Source organism: Cervus elaphus, chromosome 8 (assembly GCF_910594005.1).
Source record: "Cervus elaphus chromosome 8, mCerEla1.1, whole genome shotgun sequence".
NCBI lineage: Eukaryota > Metazoa > Chordata > Mammalia > Artiodactyla > Cervidae > Cervus > Cervus elaphus.
Genome location: NC_057822.1, coordinates 38,418,439 through 38,435,444, shown reverse-complemented (window position 1 = coordinate 38,435,444; position 17,006 = coordinate 38,418,439). Strand labels below are relative to the sequence as shown.

General features: G+C 37.1%; 1 protein-coding gene across 7 annotated transcripts in view; it reads left to right on the top strand.

The window, feature by feature from the left end:
- The first annotated feature begins 26 nt into the window (after window positions 1-26).
- CREB1 (cAMP responsive element binding protein 1) overlaps window positions 27-17,006 on the top strand; it is a 54,873-nt gene continuing 37,893 nt past the window's right edge. For 3 of the 7 annotated variants that reach the window (XM_043910241.1, XM_043910238.1, XM_043910236.1), the window contains exon 1: window positions 299-433. The gene's annotated coding sequence lies outside the window, so the exon portion shown is untranslated. Of the gene's footprint in view, window positions 434-17,006 lie in introns of all 7 variants that reach the window. The other 4 variants (XM_043910239.1, XM_043910237.1, XM_043910240.1 and 1 more) reach the window with 4 other exon arrangements.

The window sequence follows — 17,006 nt, the reverse complement described above, 5'->3', positions numbered from 1 at the left end:
GATACGCGGCCAGAGCAGCGGGGGTGCTTATAGCCCCCCACCTCCCCACCCCCGGGTCCCAGCCCACCGCCGCTTTCCCTCTCCCGGAGGAACCCCTCCGCCGCGCCCGAAGGAACTCGAAGGTCTTCGGCAACTTCCGCCTTCAGCGCGGAGGGCGGGGCAGCTCGAGCTCCTCCCGACCGAGCTCGGCTGTTTCCGTGCGCGGCCGCTGCGCACTCGGCACTGGGCGGCGCTGGCTGGCTCCCTGGCTGCGAGTCCTCAGTCGGCGGCGGCTGCTGCTGCCTGTGGCCCGGGCGGCTGGGAGAAGCGGAGTGTTGGTGAGTGACGCGGCGGAGGTGTAGTTTGACGCGGTGTGTTACGTGGGGGAGAGAATAAAACTCCAGCGAGATCCGGGCCGCGAACGAAAGCAGTGACGGAGGAGCTTGTACCACCGGTAAGAGGAGCAGGAGGAGGAGGCAGGAGCCGGAGAGAGCCGGGGGGACGGAGGGGGGACGGGGAGGCGCCGGACACCCGCGCTCGGGGCCTTCCCCTCGCAGGAGGGGCCGCGGTAAAGATGGAGCCTCCGCCCGAGCCCCACACCATCGCCGCCGCTCGCAGCGAACAAAGAATAATGGCGGCGGACTGGAGCCAGCGGCGGCCGGGGCGGCAGCGACTCTGCCTGCAGCCAGCGGCGGCGCTCATGGCGGGGGGGCGGCGGGGCGGCGGGCGGGGTGGGAGCCGGCGGCCGGGGGTGTGTGCGGGCGGGCGGCCGGCCGCGGCGAGCTGGCGCCCGCGTTCCCGCCGCCGCCGGGCCGGGCCGGGCGCGGAGCCGGGAGCCCGGAGCCGCCCCGGGGGAGGCCGCCCGCCGGCCCGGCCGGCTCTACCCCCTGCGCCGCCTGCCCGGCCCCCGCCGACAGTCTCGCCCCCCGACCCGGCCCGCAGTCCGTCGGGGTAGCGCCGCCGGGGTGCCCGCGGGGGGTGGAGGAGGAAGAAGGCGACAGTTGAGGGCAGAGGAGGTGAAGGTGCCTGCCTTCCCGGTAGCCTCCGTGTCTGCCATGCCCGCCTAGCGAGGGGAAGCGGTGCTCCGTCTGACCTACTCTCCTCTCCTCTCTTTGTGCAATAAAGTTCGAAACCCAAGGTTTTCCTCTCGTCCTGTATTTTATTCACGCCCTTTCCCCCCGCTCCCGCCCCATTGGGAAAATGCTGTTTTCTGTGCTTTTCTGCTTACATGAGGTAATGAGAACTCGCGCTTTTTAAAATAATTTTTTGACTCTTTCCCTCACCCTCTTTTTTTTTTTCTTCTAAATCAGTAGTCATGGAAATGCATTCTTCGGGGGAGGACAGGGGTGCTAAGAAAAATATATTTGTAATTAAAAAAAAAAACCTATTGGGATCTTGTAAAAGGGAAGCTGATGTTTGAAAACAGTTTCGGTTTTAACCCTTTTCAATAAGGTAATCACTTGAGAGCGATCATTCTGAAACACTTCGTTGAAACGAGTATTAGCGACGTACTTTTGTTTCACATCACCTTGGCGGGGGGCAGCCGTGGTGTTGGGTCCTTTGGCTCTCCCCTCGCACCCCGACCATATTTCTCACATCTTAAATACGAGATTGGTTAACCCTAAATCTAAAAATAGCCATTTAAAAGTATCCATTATTTTCCTCGCCCGTAGTAGGCAACCCTAGCCCCAGACCCACAATAATTTAAGTCACAAAGTTTATTTTTTCTTTTCCTGTTGGGGAAAAGGGACAGCAGAAAAATCATTGACACATCAAAAATTAAAAGACAATTTTTAAAGGACCATGGGATGTGACCTATTTAAGTTTGTCTTACCTTCTTCAGAAGTTAAAATTTCATGCAAGCGTTAGCTTTCATCAGTTCTGCCTTGTAAAGGTTTAGTATAAAATACTTTTGGTTGCCAGTTGTTGAAATCTTTTACATTCATTTCCTGATTTAAAAATAAAGCCAAAACGGTTATTTTAGGTGATGCAAAAGGTTGTTTTTAAAATACTTCCCTGTCTCATGGTATGATAGAATGGTGATTGATACAAGGTTTCTTGTTAGGAATAAATAGTAGAAGCACTATCTTCTGATTTTCTTTATCCAAGTCACTTTTCCAAAACCTCCTTACTGCATTACTAATATTAAAAAAAAACAAACACACATTAGCCATTTTTCATTGCCAAGAAATTTAATTAAGAAGATGAACTAAAGAGTATTTTTCCGTTAAGAGTTGGGAAGATGGTTTTATTTCCAAAAACTGAGGAAATTATGGTCTTGATGTTGCCATAGATTACTGTTTTTCCTTAAGGATTTTCTGCAGACCAGCATAAGTTGAATAGAATTCTCTTCCCTTACAGATACTATCTGACAGTGACTCTTCCTTTGTTGATTTTTTTTTTAAGAAGTTGTGATAGTTTTTTTCTTTTATTCAAAAGGTCTTTTTAATTTTTTAATTATAAATTCATAATCTAATTCTTACCAGTCTCAGGTGAAACTTTGTAAACTTCTGTAATTATTAATATTTGAATATTCATTTGTAACATGTTACTAAGTTATACTTCTACCCCCTCCCAGGGATCAGCAGAAATTACAGTTAAATCTGCTTGAACCTTTTTTTAATGAATGTGTATTCAGAAAGCCAGTGAGTCTTTGATAGAAATTAACTGAAAACTATTAAAAAGCATTTCTTATGAAATATAAAACTCCAGTGTAACTCCTTTTGAATCATTTTCTTTTTCTCCCCCACAAAAGAGCCTAAGGAAACTTATTCATAAAATGGCTCCTTTTTCTGCTTTCTGAAATTCATTTTCATGATTAGATCTGATTAATAGACATTATTGTTTCTTCATAGAGGCGTACCTTTATTTTTCATTCTAAGACACCGAGTTTTATTTTGGGGGATATAATATGACTACAGTAAAACCAGGTATATATCCCTTGCTTCACCTCATTTTAAAAATTATTTTCCTTTATTTACACAGTAGAAAAAAATTCTTACAATCTTAACGCTTACAGTTTATCAGTGAAATTTGTAATTTCATTTATTCTATAAATGTCTTATCAGGCATGGTTATGTGGACTTGTTTATAGCCAAACTGTGACATAATCTTAAAAGCATATCTTTCTTGATACATAGTGTCACTTCAAGAGATGGCTTCTTTATTGACTAGAGCTCAAATCTGAGTTTAAGGATTATAGTAGTCAGAGAATGGGAAAAAGAAAATGAAAGGGTTTCTTTGTTCTTCTTACTCAGGTATGAACACATTTCTACATTATCATTTGAGGCACACTTTATGGTACTTCAAATAACAGTTAGCATTTACTGTGGTAGAGAATCTAGTTAATGGAAAGCATTGGGTTTGGGAATCACGGGCCAATTTGAATCCTGCTGTTGCCACTATTATTCTGTGCCTACCCTCAAGGAATTTTGTCACCTACAAGAAGTTTCTTGATCTTTCTCAGTCTTTGTTTCTTTATCTGTTAGAATAATGCCAGCTACTTTTAGTGTTGTCAGGTAATTATAAAATACTTCCTTGGGGATTCAATTTATTTTTAAGTTTTATTTTAACTTCTAGCTGTGGAACCTTGGGCAGATTTCTTCTCTATACTCATTTTCCTTGATCTTAAGTATACAGTATCTAACTCAGACACATGTGGGAATTAAATGAGTTAGTACATATTAAACACTAGGCATGTCACAAGTGGTCAACAAATGTTTCCTATTATGTTTTAAATTATTCATCATTATTATTGTTACTGTGTTTTAATTCACTAGGCCAGAAGCTGCAGCAAATCCAAAGATGGATTACACTGTCATATCTCTCTACCCTCAAGGAACTATTGGGGACATGATGACTAATAAGGCAGTATATGCCATAAGAAAGCAGTCAAAAGGAAAGAGAGATCACACTTGATGAAGATGGAAGAAAAGAGGATTATATTTTTTATTTCTAATTTTATTTTTTAATAAGTAATTCTTTTAGATAGTCCATAATTCAAAACACATAAAATGTAATGCAGCAGAAGGTCATGTTTTTTGCCCCCACCCTCCAATCACCCAAGTGTTACCAATTTCTCTTTTGTCTTTTCAGAGGTACTCTATCCATATACAAACCAGTATGTATGTGCTCTCTGCCCCATCCCCCTTTATATACGAATGATAGTATACTGTGTACACTCCTATATCTTCCAGTTTTCACTTAACACGGCTTAGCATTTGGGTTGTGTAAGTACATAAAGACCTTCATTCTTTTCATTATCAGGCACTTCATCATCTGAATATACCTTTGTTTATTGACCAGTTGATGTGTTGATTTTATTTTTAGCTCTCATGGCTTTTTCAAGTAAGGAAATTTGTCATTAAGCCTTTATTTCTTTAAATGAAAGATTTCATATGAATGAGAGCAGTTTGTGATAGGAAGTTATTGAAACTCCCTCGATTATCTTTAGTTTCAGTTTTAAGTTTTAGTAAAATGTTCGAGATGTACATGAATAGGGAAGCAAGCTGTATAAGAGTTAACTCTCAAAGTAAATTTAGTCTGTATTTAACTCCTTTGTTGTGGTTCTTACAGCCCTAAACAGCCTCTCTTTTATTATTTCAGCCAATAAAAGTCTATAGTTTTCTCTTTAAATGAGAAAGAACATCTTATGTAGTTCAGACCTTTTTTTAAGTAGACCATTCTCATGGGATGCGATTACCCAGTAATCTTGATTACTGTACTGGCTTTCTCGGAGGTAATTTTTTACACACTGATTAACTTATTTTTTTGATGATTTTCTAATTTTTCTTAGTGTAGTTATCAGTGAGTTTTATATTTGATACCTAAATAGTTTCACCTATATGATTGTTTACTGAGACTTTACTTCTTAGATGAATTTTTTTTTCCTTTTACCGTGGAAGTCCTTGGCCAAGTTACTACTTGGCCCAAGTAATAACTCCTTCCAACTAGAGCACAAAAGAAAAGTTTCAATGCTCTCTTTTTCTTTTTTTCGACCTTCTAAGCAGCATTTAACTATTAATATATTTTAAATATACATCTGTTAGTATATTTATCTTTAAAATACACATGCTATAAGGTCTTTAAGTTGATTAAACTTAGAAAATGATAACTAATAATCTAGCAGCAGGGACTCAAAAAACTCCCTTATCTTTCAAAGAAACAAATCATTAAATGAAGCTGTTTTGGTGATCTCATTCTTTGTATGCTTAACTTGACAGATATATTAAAGCTTTTAATATAAGAATATTGTCTTACAGTTATTTTGAGGATTTACTAGTATTTTATATAAAATACTAAACATGCTATTTTTACCCACTCAATGACTAAAATGTTTACAAAGCACTTATAGATTGGTAGGGGTCGGGAGTGGATAACTGAAATCTGTAAAGACAGGAAAGTTTTCCTCTGGAACATATCTGGGGGCTACCAGGGAATTAAATGATTCCTCACAGTCTCATTGTATCAGTGAATTGCCTTTTGGGTTGGAGGTAAAGATCAAGAACTAAAACAACAAACTGATACTGTGAAAATGGTTACTTGTTTTCCTCTGCCAATTTAATAAATATGCTATTTATTCAGTCATTATATGTCGTTAGTCTTGGTCAACTTTTTGAAGTTATAAGAAGAAAGTGTGGTTCTAAATTTACACTATCAAATCTGTAAATGTAGATTTTTGAGACATATTTGAAACATTTGTTTCTCTTCTGACTCAGTATGCTCACTTAGTATCTACAAACTCTGTCTTGTGTTGTTTTGCTTTGCATTTTTCTCCTTTCTTAGCTCTGCCAATCCTGATCCTGTACGATATGTTTCATTGTTTTACCTAGTTTTGCTTACATGTCTCCTCTTACCAGTAAGAAGATGGGCAAAGATTTCTGGTGTTAATTCCAGAAGATAAGTAGAAGACAGTATTTTACATAACCAGTGATGAAAAATTACCTTTAGGTATTTAATCAATTACATGAATCACAGCTTAAGAATAGTACCGCTTGTTAAACTTTTAAATACCTGAGTTGCTTTTCCTCAGGGTTGAGGTAAGATTATTAAAATTTAGTTTACCATAAGTGAAATGGGCTGTCTGAACAAATTCTTCCTGGTTGGATTTATCTAGAGTCTCTGAATAATCTATCACTCCTCAAGGTTTAGAGAGTAAGAGGTCTGAGGCATTGATGCCAAGGTTTTTCCTAAAGGAGAAAAGTAGATACATTTATTTGGGGAAGAGAATTAAGTGAGAAGTTAAAATAGCTAAGTAATGGCCTTGGTGTCTGTCTGAGTGGAGGATGGGTCTGAGAGTTTATACCCGTGGTATTAGAAAATGTCTTTACCAAAGATTAGTAAATCTTGGAAACTAAGATTTCTTTCTTTAATTTTAAGTCTTTCTCTAATGAACTGGTTATCTGGGTTTGAATTTCTGGTTATTATTATATGACAGTGTCTCTGTTAATTTGCTTCAGTCGTGTCTGACTTATCGTGACCCTATGGACTGTAGCCCACCAGGCTCCTCTGTCCATGGGATTCTCCAGGCAAGAGTATGACAGTATAGATGTAACTAAAAATGTTTGTAGTCTAAACAAAGCTGAGTAACAATTTTGAGGGTGGTTATCCCTTTTTGTGTAAGCCATTAGCAGTAGGAGATTCATGCATACCTTGTTTGTCATCGTTGAATTGAAATTTATTGCTTGTTCTGAACTCTGTGCTCTTAAACGGGCATCATATTCTTAAAATACTTATTGTTTGCAGTTACTGCCATTTATCTATCTAGTCATTTATTCAGCGAACATTTATTGACCATCATCTTTCTCATAGTTGGTGAAATAGTCATAAGAAAATTTAATCAGGTATTTTTAGAGATATTAAATAAACCATTGTTCTAGTTGCTATAGAAGCCTGAGTATGTGGCTTTACTGCCCTCAAGGAATTTACAGTATAATGGAGATGATAGAAGCGAGTATAAGAAAAAAACGGTTTATATGTGGCAGAATGTCAGTTTTCACTGTCTTGAAGGACTGTTGAGTTTAGAAGAAAAGGTGTTCAGTGAGGAAACTTCTGTGAGAAAGACAGCACTCAAATTGCACACGGAAGAACTTGGGAGGTAAAAACGATGGAGGTATATTGTGGGCAGTGGCATGGATAAGAAAGTGAAGACTGGGAGCAGAGTGAACTTGACATTCACCTTTCTTGAGGTGGTGAAAGTGTCGTGTTAAATGTAAATCCACAGTATGAGGAGCCCTAAGTGTGAAGAGGGAAGCTTTAAATGTCATGTAAGAGGAGGAACAACATAAACAGAGGGCTGGTGTGTGAGAACAAGCTAGAGTGTAGGTAACCGGGCTCCACACCACCCGTCCCAGGCAACTGCTGAAGTCCCCGTGGCCGCTTTTTGTCTCCAGTGCTGAATTCTTCCAGTGCTTAGTTGTGTTTGACTCCTTGTGGCCCCGTGAACTGTAGCCTGCCAGGGTGCTCTGTCCATGGGATTTCCCAGGCAAGAATACCAGAGTGGGTTGCCATTTCCTTTTCCAGGGGGATCTTCCCAACCCAGGGATCGAACTCACCTTTCCTGTGTCTCTTGCATTGCAGGTGGATTCTTTACCTGCTAAACCATTAGGGAAGCCTGTTCTGAACATTGCATATAAATGGATTCCGTTGTGATGAGCTTCTTTTACTTAACACAGTAAAACTGTTAGGGTTTATCCATGTTGAATTTATCAGGACTTCATTACTTTCTGTTGCTAAATAATATTCCATTATAGATATGCAGTATTCATGAATTCATGGACATTTGGACCTTTGGGCCATTGTGAATAATGCTGCCATGAACATTCATTTATAACACATCTTGTCGTTTCTCTTGGGTTTATACCTAGGAGTGGAATTGCTGGCTTATATGGTAACTGTTTAACCATTTAGAGGAACTGCCAGACTTAAGAGTGGTACCCTTTTACATTCCCACTGGTAGTGTATAAGGGTTCAGATTTCTCTGTATCCTGAACACTTGTTTTTATTTTTCACTGTAGCCATTTTAGTGGGTAAGAAGTAGTAGTATCTCATTGTGGTGTAGACTTGCATTTCCCTAATGACTAATGCTGTCAAGCATCTTTTTGTGTACTTATTGGCCATTTGTATATCTTGGAAGAAGTGTCTGTTCAGATCCTTTGCCCATTTTTATATTGGGTTATTTGTCTTATTATTGAGTTGTAATAGTTCTTTGTTATTCTAGATACAAGTTTCTTAACAGATATATATGATTTATGAAATTTTCTTCTATGGATTGTCTTCACTTCTTGGCACGAAAGTTTTTAATTTTGACAATTTCCAATTCATCTTTTTCTTTCTTTCTTTCATTGCTTGCGCTTTTTGTTGTCATATCTTGGACATCATAAATTCTTAATTACTATAGACATTTTCTAAATATCTCTGAAAGCCACGACAAAAAGGACACCACTATTTAATGAAAAATATGACTACATCTACTAATACATATTTGAAATTACACCCCACTTGCTCTGGTCTTCTCTTTTATCCTGTGTCCAGATTCCTTAGTTTTGAGTACTGACCAAAAGAAGCAAAGGTAAATATCAAGAAATAGCAACTTTGAAACTAAGTTTAATTCAAATTTTTGAGAATTATTTGTTACTAGAGAATTTATTATGTTGTGTGGATGTAGTGTATCACTCATAAATTTAAATTCTCCTGTATTAGGGGAATTCACACTTAGCAGACTTTTACCATGGAGGCATCCCTGGTATCTTAGGCATAAGCAGTCCGCCTACGGTGTAGAAGACATGGATTCCATTCCTAGGTCCAGAAGATCTCCTGGAGGAGAGAATGACTACCCACTCCAGTACTGTTGCCTGGATAATCCCATGGACAGAGGAGCCTGGCGGTCTACAATCCATGGGGTTGCAGAGAATTGGACACCACTGAGTGACTAACACACACACCATGGAGGCAGTACTAACTCCTTCGTTTTTTGCAGCTGACTAAACTGACCTCTGGAGAATTTAAATTTACATACTAGTAGAACATTTTCCCTGGGCAAGAAATAACAGTAAAGCATAGTCTTCGTCACTCTGAATATTAATAGCATTATCTCTTTGTGAAGAAAGCTTTGAAAGTTTAGCTTGATTGATGATTACTAAAATTTGTTGTTCCTCATCAATAGTTTTGGTTTATAAAAGTTCATTTACTTGAAGGAAGTATTGTAGCCAAAGTCTTGTAAAAATACTGATTTTGTTATTTTATTAATCAAGTCTGCATCAACAGAAAGGTTACCATAAGTAGCCAGCTCTTGCTTTCCTTTTTTCCATAATTCATTGTTTTTCTATTGTTTCGAAACAGTTTATGGTTTGAAATGATTATTAACTAAATACTTGTTTGGAGGGAATTTATATGTAAACTGATGGTAGGGATTAGTTTATACTTGCCTAGCTCTTTGGTGAGTTTGTGAGCCCTTTGAGAGAAAGGGTTCTTGGCTGCTTTACACTATAGTCCCCATAGTTTTTGGCAGAACACTTAATTATGTAATGTGCACGAAAACTTATAATGAATGAATTCCTCTTGGAGGGTCACAAATTTGAAAAGCAGGATTAAAACCAGTCCCCCTTGAGGTTTTGCACCAAGGGGGATTAAAACCAATCCTTCTTGAGGTTAGAGGAAGCTGACATATATGCATATGCTTAGACAATTAGGGGCTTCCCTGGGGCTCTGACGGTAAAGAATCTGCCTGCAATTCGAGAGAACCTGGGTTCCATCCCTGGGTAGAGAAGATCCCCTGGAGAAGGAAAGGAATGGCAACCCACTCCAGTATTCTTGCCTGGAGAATTCCATGGATGAGAAGCTTGGTGGGCCACCGTCCATGGGATCACAAATAGTTGGACACTTGTAATTGCTTAGACAGGTTACAGATTTATTTTTTAAAAGCCAAGGAAATTAGATTCGTTTTTTCATAGCTTAAAAAGAAAATTTTCTCCCTGGAGTCTAAATTAATTCTGATGGTTTACTAACACTTTTCACCTCTGAAACAGGAAAAATAGCATGAGACTATTAATCAAAGTGATTACCAGAAGTCACTACCAGGTTGATAAATAAAAGTACATTTACCTGAAATGCTGGACTTGATTCTTTCAGAATTAGAGATAAAAGATACCTAAATATGAAGTGAAGTGAGTCCTTATCAAAACTGTACATAAAGTCTACTGTGGTCTACATGTCATTTTTCATCTTTGTAGATTAACCATGGCTAGTTTTTAAGATATAGTTCAATATACCCTTGGTACTTTGAGTGCTTGAGATTTTTCTAGTAAGCCAAATATAATTAAAATGATTAGCATGTTGCTTAATAGTTTATGCAGTTCTACTGCCAGATATTTCTCCACTTTTTATAATATCGGAAGCTAGATGTGCATAGCCCTAAACAGTCTTGTAAAGTTCTTAGAAATCTCTTAACATCTTTAGTTCTCCATCTGTGAAGTCAGAGCTAAAGCCAGAATTGCTCTTATATATGAGTTCTGCCATATAACATGTACAGTGTTACTTCAGGAAAACTGATTTTCGCTCCTTGTTGTCTAGTATGTAAATAATTCACAAAGAATAGCATTTTAAAATTTAGTTCAAAGCAGAACTGTTACAATCGTTAACTTTATATTAAACACTTGGACATTCATTTTTCCTTTCAATATAGTGATTTTCACATAGTCACTCAGGCTTTGTTGAGTAAATGGAGTAATGGGCTATAAATATTTAACCTTCAGGCATAACTTTTGTAGGTCCTTAACAGTGTTAGCCTTGAGCTAGTTTATGAGGCAGAACTTGAAATTTGAAGACAGCTTCACTCTTTACTCAACACGGAAATTGCTCTTCTAAAAGGAATTACATGTAGGAGGTGCATAATGCTCTTTTCTCTTTAAAAAAAAAAAAAAAGGCAGCTTCAAAAATCTTAATTAGTAGAAACTTCATATATAGAATCTTATATAAGGTCACTTCTTTGAAAGGCTCAAGGTGGAAAAAGCTGTGAAAAGGGTATCAGATGGGTGTTTGGATAGAAAGAAGAATGGTAAGAGTTCCGTTGATTGTTGTTGTCTACAATATGCATAGTCATAGCTGCTGCTCTGCTAAGCAGCATTGCTTGTCTCTTGGTGACCAGATCTGTGAAGGCTTGTTTCAGAGCCATGGGTAGTCTTACCTGAAGGAAAACAAGGCAGATACATTGTGCAGTACTTAAAAAATAACAGTGACTGATCTGAGAAAGTACTAAAGCTTTCTTATTGAAAGATAGTATAGAATTAGTCACAATAGAATATGAGGATGGTTTATGTAAATCAAATAATAACTTTCCTAATTCATTTCTGTTAAGTACTTCTTTTGAGGACAGTTTCTTACAGAGCATAATACATATTTTAAAATAACATTAAAAATAGCATTCAAATACTTGGTAATCAGAAAACTGCAATACATCATAACATGTAAATTTTGAACTTAGTTCAGCCCAATAAACAAATAAATTAGGGAATTAGTTTTAATAACATTGAAAAGATTCGTTTTTGTTGTATGTGGTGTTTTTTAGGTAGTGGTAGTTGAGTACTGGCGTTTACTATTAATAACTTATTAAAACATATAAACACATTTTCAGGTTTTTACTTTTGTCTCATGAATGATTAAATCTCATCAAATTCAGATCACATAGAATTAGTTTCAGATACAGCTTTTCTTCCCCTTCTCTAATACTAGACTATAGGCTAAAGTATGGATTTGTATTCCAGTTAAGGGAGAAAGATCTTGGTAGGATCATAGAGAAAACTGTTTCTGAAAATTATGTCAGAATTTACTTAGCTTGGTAAAGTTGCCAGGTGATTTTAGTTTTTCACATTGCCTATTCTGGTTCTTTCACTAAAAACATAACCTTAGTTTGTTAGGGTGTAATCAGTCTCTAATAAGGTTCTTATCGCTGGAGTTGATAAGTGTGTTGAGCGTGGAGTGTGCTTGTTGTGTACATACGTACATACCTACACACATGTTTACATACACATTACAACATCCAGATACGCTGTTTTCCTATCTGGTTTCAGTGAAAGTATGCTGTATTTAATACCAAATGACTGTTATTAGCATCAGAAACCTGAAGCATTAAATTTCCAGTATTGATTGCATACATCTCAGTTCTGCTTAATAGGGCATACAATGAAGATAAATGAAGTGTCTCAAGGTTAACAACCAAAAAGCATACAGGAGGGAAAAAGAGAAAGAAGCAGTGCACCATGATCATTGACTCCTGGAACCTAGAGTCCTTTATGTAGCAGCTGAACATTTTGCTACTCTCTTTAATAAATTAATCACGTGGTGGTGGTTTAGTTGCTAAGTTGTGTCCAACTCTTGGAACCGCATGGACTATAGCCCACCAGGCTCCTTTGTCCTTGGGATTCTCAAGGCAAGAATACTGGAATGGGTTGCCATTTCCTTCTCTGGGGGATCTTCCCAACCCAGGAATCAAGCCCTGGTCTCCTGAATTGTAGGCAGATTCTTTACCAACTGAGGTACAAGGGAAGCTCAAATTAATCATAACACTCAGAATATTAATCTTAGTCAAGACATATTAAAGGTGTACGAGTATGCTACCAAGGCTTTCAAACAGCTGTAATATACTAAAAAATTAGCAAGTACAAAACAACTATGTAAAAAGTATTGTACATGAGCGCTAGATGTTTTCAGGTTTTCTGCAAAGTATTTTTAGTAATACATTTGACTGTGACAACAGACTGGTCATTTAGTTTTAAAATCATGTGCCCAAATTTGACTTTTTGCTGTGATTATTTTGGAGACTTTAAGTCTGCTTTTGTGATTTCCTTAAATCCCTGGACTTGGTGAAAGACCCACTTGCTAGATACAGGAGCAGTTTGTGTTTTTTTTTCCCTCGTTTATAATAAAGGTCATTTGCATTTTAAAAACCATGGCCTATGTTCATATGTTCTATTAGTTATGAATGTATTATTTCTTTTTCAGAGTCAAAATTCACAGTTCATTTCTATGAATACTGATCCGCTCATTCTAAACTGGATTACATTTGTCATAGATTTAAGGGATTAAAAAGTAAACTTGTGAGGGAGATGGATTTATTTTTCATAAACTTGAGCTAGAATGTTTAGGATCTTAAGGACCTGGGCGCTTCTTAAAAATTCAAAAGTATTTTAGGATAAAGAACAAGGTGAAGATTTACAGCATTCTTTCCTTTCACTTAATGGTTGTTAGCGAAAATGATGATACATGCTTGCTTTCTTGTTCAGTGACCTTGATTACAGAATTTGGTACTGCCAGAAATTTCTCCCTGATTTGGTATAGTTCTGTATAGGTGCTGGGTAGGTGAATTTGAATGCTACCTTATCCATGAGGGCTTTATACTGATCCACTTTTATAGTATTGAAAATCCCTAAGCATCCTTCCCACCCTTATATTTTACCCAACACTTACTGTGTTCTGATTTGTTACACATTTTACTTGTTATACTTTCTCTCTTCTATTTCCACACACTAGAATATAAATTCCACAAAGTTTTAAAAAAATTTATTTCTTCATCTCCAGTAACTTGAACAGTGCCCGACATGTAAGTACTCATATACAATACAAGTATACTGTATGTAATGTAAGTTATTAAAATTGAAGATCCTGTTGGTTTAAGAACAGTGAATTATTCACTTCTGGTGAGTTACCTCAGGATATATTGCTTTACAGAGTAAAATATATTGCAACATAAAAATTCTAAACCCATTAACTTAACTTTGAGACATCATTCTAATATTCTCATTTTGCCCTAGTAGCTGCAGATTGATTAGGAATGACCATGCTTTATCTTTTATCCTTTATACAAAATCAGACACCAACCACTGACTCACTCATTTCTCTAAAGGCCTACTGTAATTAAAGTCTTTGCTTATACCATTTTTCTTGTCAGAAAATAAATCCCCAAATTTATTAATACTGTATTTATCCTCAGTGTTTGGCATTCCACCATTCTTGACTATTGCACCATACTCTCTTCTTAAATATCATGGAAGCAGTCATTTGACACTTTACTGGAATGTTTACCCTAACTGTATTGAAATTTTTGAATATCAATTGTCTTGACTGTATAAAGGTAGAAAAGTGATACAATCCTAGTCAGATAAATTTCTTGAAACTTTCTAAAAAAGAAAAAAGCTGCTTTATCGTCTTTGAAAATTAAGAAAAGGACTGTTAAACTGATAAATTTTACATATCATAATGTATCTGAATGGTAATATTTTTATATTTGCCCAAGATTAAGAGGCTAGGTGATGTATTTTTAGTCCATCGTTTTTACGATGAACCATATAGTAAAAGGAGATAATAAATATTGTGGCCTGCGTAATTATGTGTGTGTGCATGCATCTTGTGTTGTCACTTCCTAAAATCAAAGCATTTAAAACTGAGAGAGATCTTTTTACCCATCTCTTGTTTTCAGATGAGGAAACTAGAACCCAAAAAACCTAATTTGTCCTGTGACCACTTGATGACAGCTCCAGCTTTCTATCAAATGTTAGGCTATTTCCCAACTATTCAGAACAGCATTCTTTGTTTCGCTCAAGGTGAGGTGCATAATACTGCAGAATCATTCCCTTTTTGTTTTTCATATTAAGAGATAGAACTCTGAAGACCCTTACAGCAAAATGACTTGTCTTTGTGAATGAATTTATTTATTTTTTTTAATTTTAGGCATGACACTATTTTGAAATTCATTTTTAAGTTCATAGTTTTCAAAGAATTATACTCTATTTTTAGGGAAAAATCATGAAAATACCTAAATCTTAACTAACATTCCCAAATAAATTTTGGAATTCAGAATTATTGGAAGGACTCAAGAATTCTTGACAAACTGTCAAGCTAATACTAGATTTTCCATGATTTCTAAAGATCTATTGTTTCTAATGTTCCAAATCCAGTATTTTTACAACATTCTATCTGAATTCATATGTACCTGATCTTTGCTTATTCGGTTTTTTGCTTGTTTTTGCACTCCCAAAATGCATTTCATTTGTATAATCAATTAGGAATCTCCTTCCTTCAAGTAATTTTGGAAACCCATATATTGGCTCTGTTAAATGATCCTGTGTCTGAATACTGCTCTGCTTACTAAGACCGTTCCTGGGTTAATAGAAAAATTGAAGACTGTACACATCATACCTTACTATCTCTTTTCTCTCCACCTGAAGATACAAACACAAAGGAGTAAAAGCTTTCAAAGGCATAATTAATGTGCTCACATTAAATGCTAGTTTAGTTTAGTTGGAGACTGCTGTTTCAGCACCTTCAAGGTGAAAACCAGAAGAATAGTTTCTGGTTTAGTTGACTCTTGAATTTCTTACCTGAAACAAATTGTTTTTCCTTAAATGATTCTCACTTGTTCTTTGAGAAAGGCCTGAATTAACTGATGAAAGACAACAATTGTACTGTTGCTCAAGTGGTTGATATCTACTCAAGCTAATTAATATGGCTGTCCCTGACTTTGAAAAAGGCTTGGTTGTCTTCCAGAATGAAATGGTAATGAAACACTGGCAGTTTATTTACATGGGGGATCCTAACCATTGGAAACACCACACTTTGTCTTTAGAAGAAAATTAAAAGTAAGTAAAATAATAATATCTAGTTGGGTAGGGAAGAAGATGCAAATCACGTTCTTTCTTTGAATGTGACCTTGTAACTATAATTTCTTATGTTAACTAATGGTTTTATTCTTTTGTTATAGAATCATAAATATTTTATTTTCTGAAGCAAGTTGCAATGATACCCTTCCCAGGTGGCACTAGTGGTAAAGAACCGGCCTGCCAATGCAGGAGATACAGGAGATGTGGATTCAGTCCCTGGGTCAGGAAGACCCCCTGGGGAAGGGCATGGCAACTCATTCCAGTATCCTTGCCTGGAGAATCCCATGGACAGAGGAGCCTGGTGGGCTGCAGCCCACAGGGTCACAAAAAGTCGGACACGACTGAAGTGATTTAGCACGCACACACCTTAAATGTTGAAAGAAAATTAATTGGCTCTAACATATTGAAAAGTAAACAGAAGAAAGTATGATCTGTGCTTTTAATCAGATGGTAGGGTGAAACTATTTGGATGACAGCGTAGGTTAAAAAAAAAAATGTGGCGAACTTCCCTGGTGGCCCAGTAGTTAAGACTCCCATGTTTCCAATGCTAGGGGGGTGTGTGTTTGATCCCTGGTGGGAAAGATTCCACATGTGGCATGGTGCTGCCAGAAAATTAAAAAACAAATGTGACTTGGACTGAAGTCTTTCCAAAATGGTTGTGTGTTCTCTGTCTACAAAAAGGTATTATGATGGTAAATTTGCATTTATCTTTGTTCTCATTAAGTTGATGATGTGGGGGAGAAGATAGAGAAAAGTTTGTGGGTTTCAGCTGTTATTTAGCTTGACTCAGTGCTGTCCTCAAATGGATCATTTATTGTTATTAAGATTAGATTTTTTTGCTTTCATGTTTTCTTTCGGAGCAACAGTATGGATCATATTTAGTATTCACAAACTATTTTTTGATGTTGCTCTCTGTTATTTTTAAGTCTGTCTGAAATTTTTTAGTTTAAAAGAACATCAATTTTAAGTGTACAACTCAATGAATTATCACAGGGGGTAGTAAAGTTATTTTACAATTCTTTTTTTAAAAGTTACTTTTACTCTTCAGAAATTGAGGTAAACAGTTCAGGTAAATTTTGAACAAATACTAATTTCATATTATAAGTATCAGATTAAAAACTTTTTATCAGTGGATATCTCAAAATCATGACCGAAATAAAGCTTTTGGTTCATATTTTCAAAATGTTATCCATCATTTCTGGTATTAGAATTTCTTTAATTGCACACATAATCCTGAATCCATGCTCATAGAAAGAAGAAAAAAGTACTGAAATATATAAAAGTAAAAGGTGCAAATCATCATATACAATTCTACCAAATCTTTCTCTTTTCAGAGCTACCACTTCTTATGGTTCAGTTATAATTTCTACACCTTTT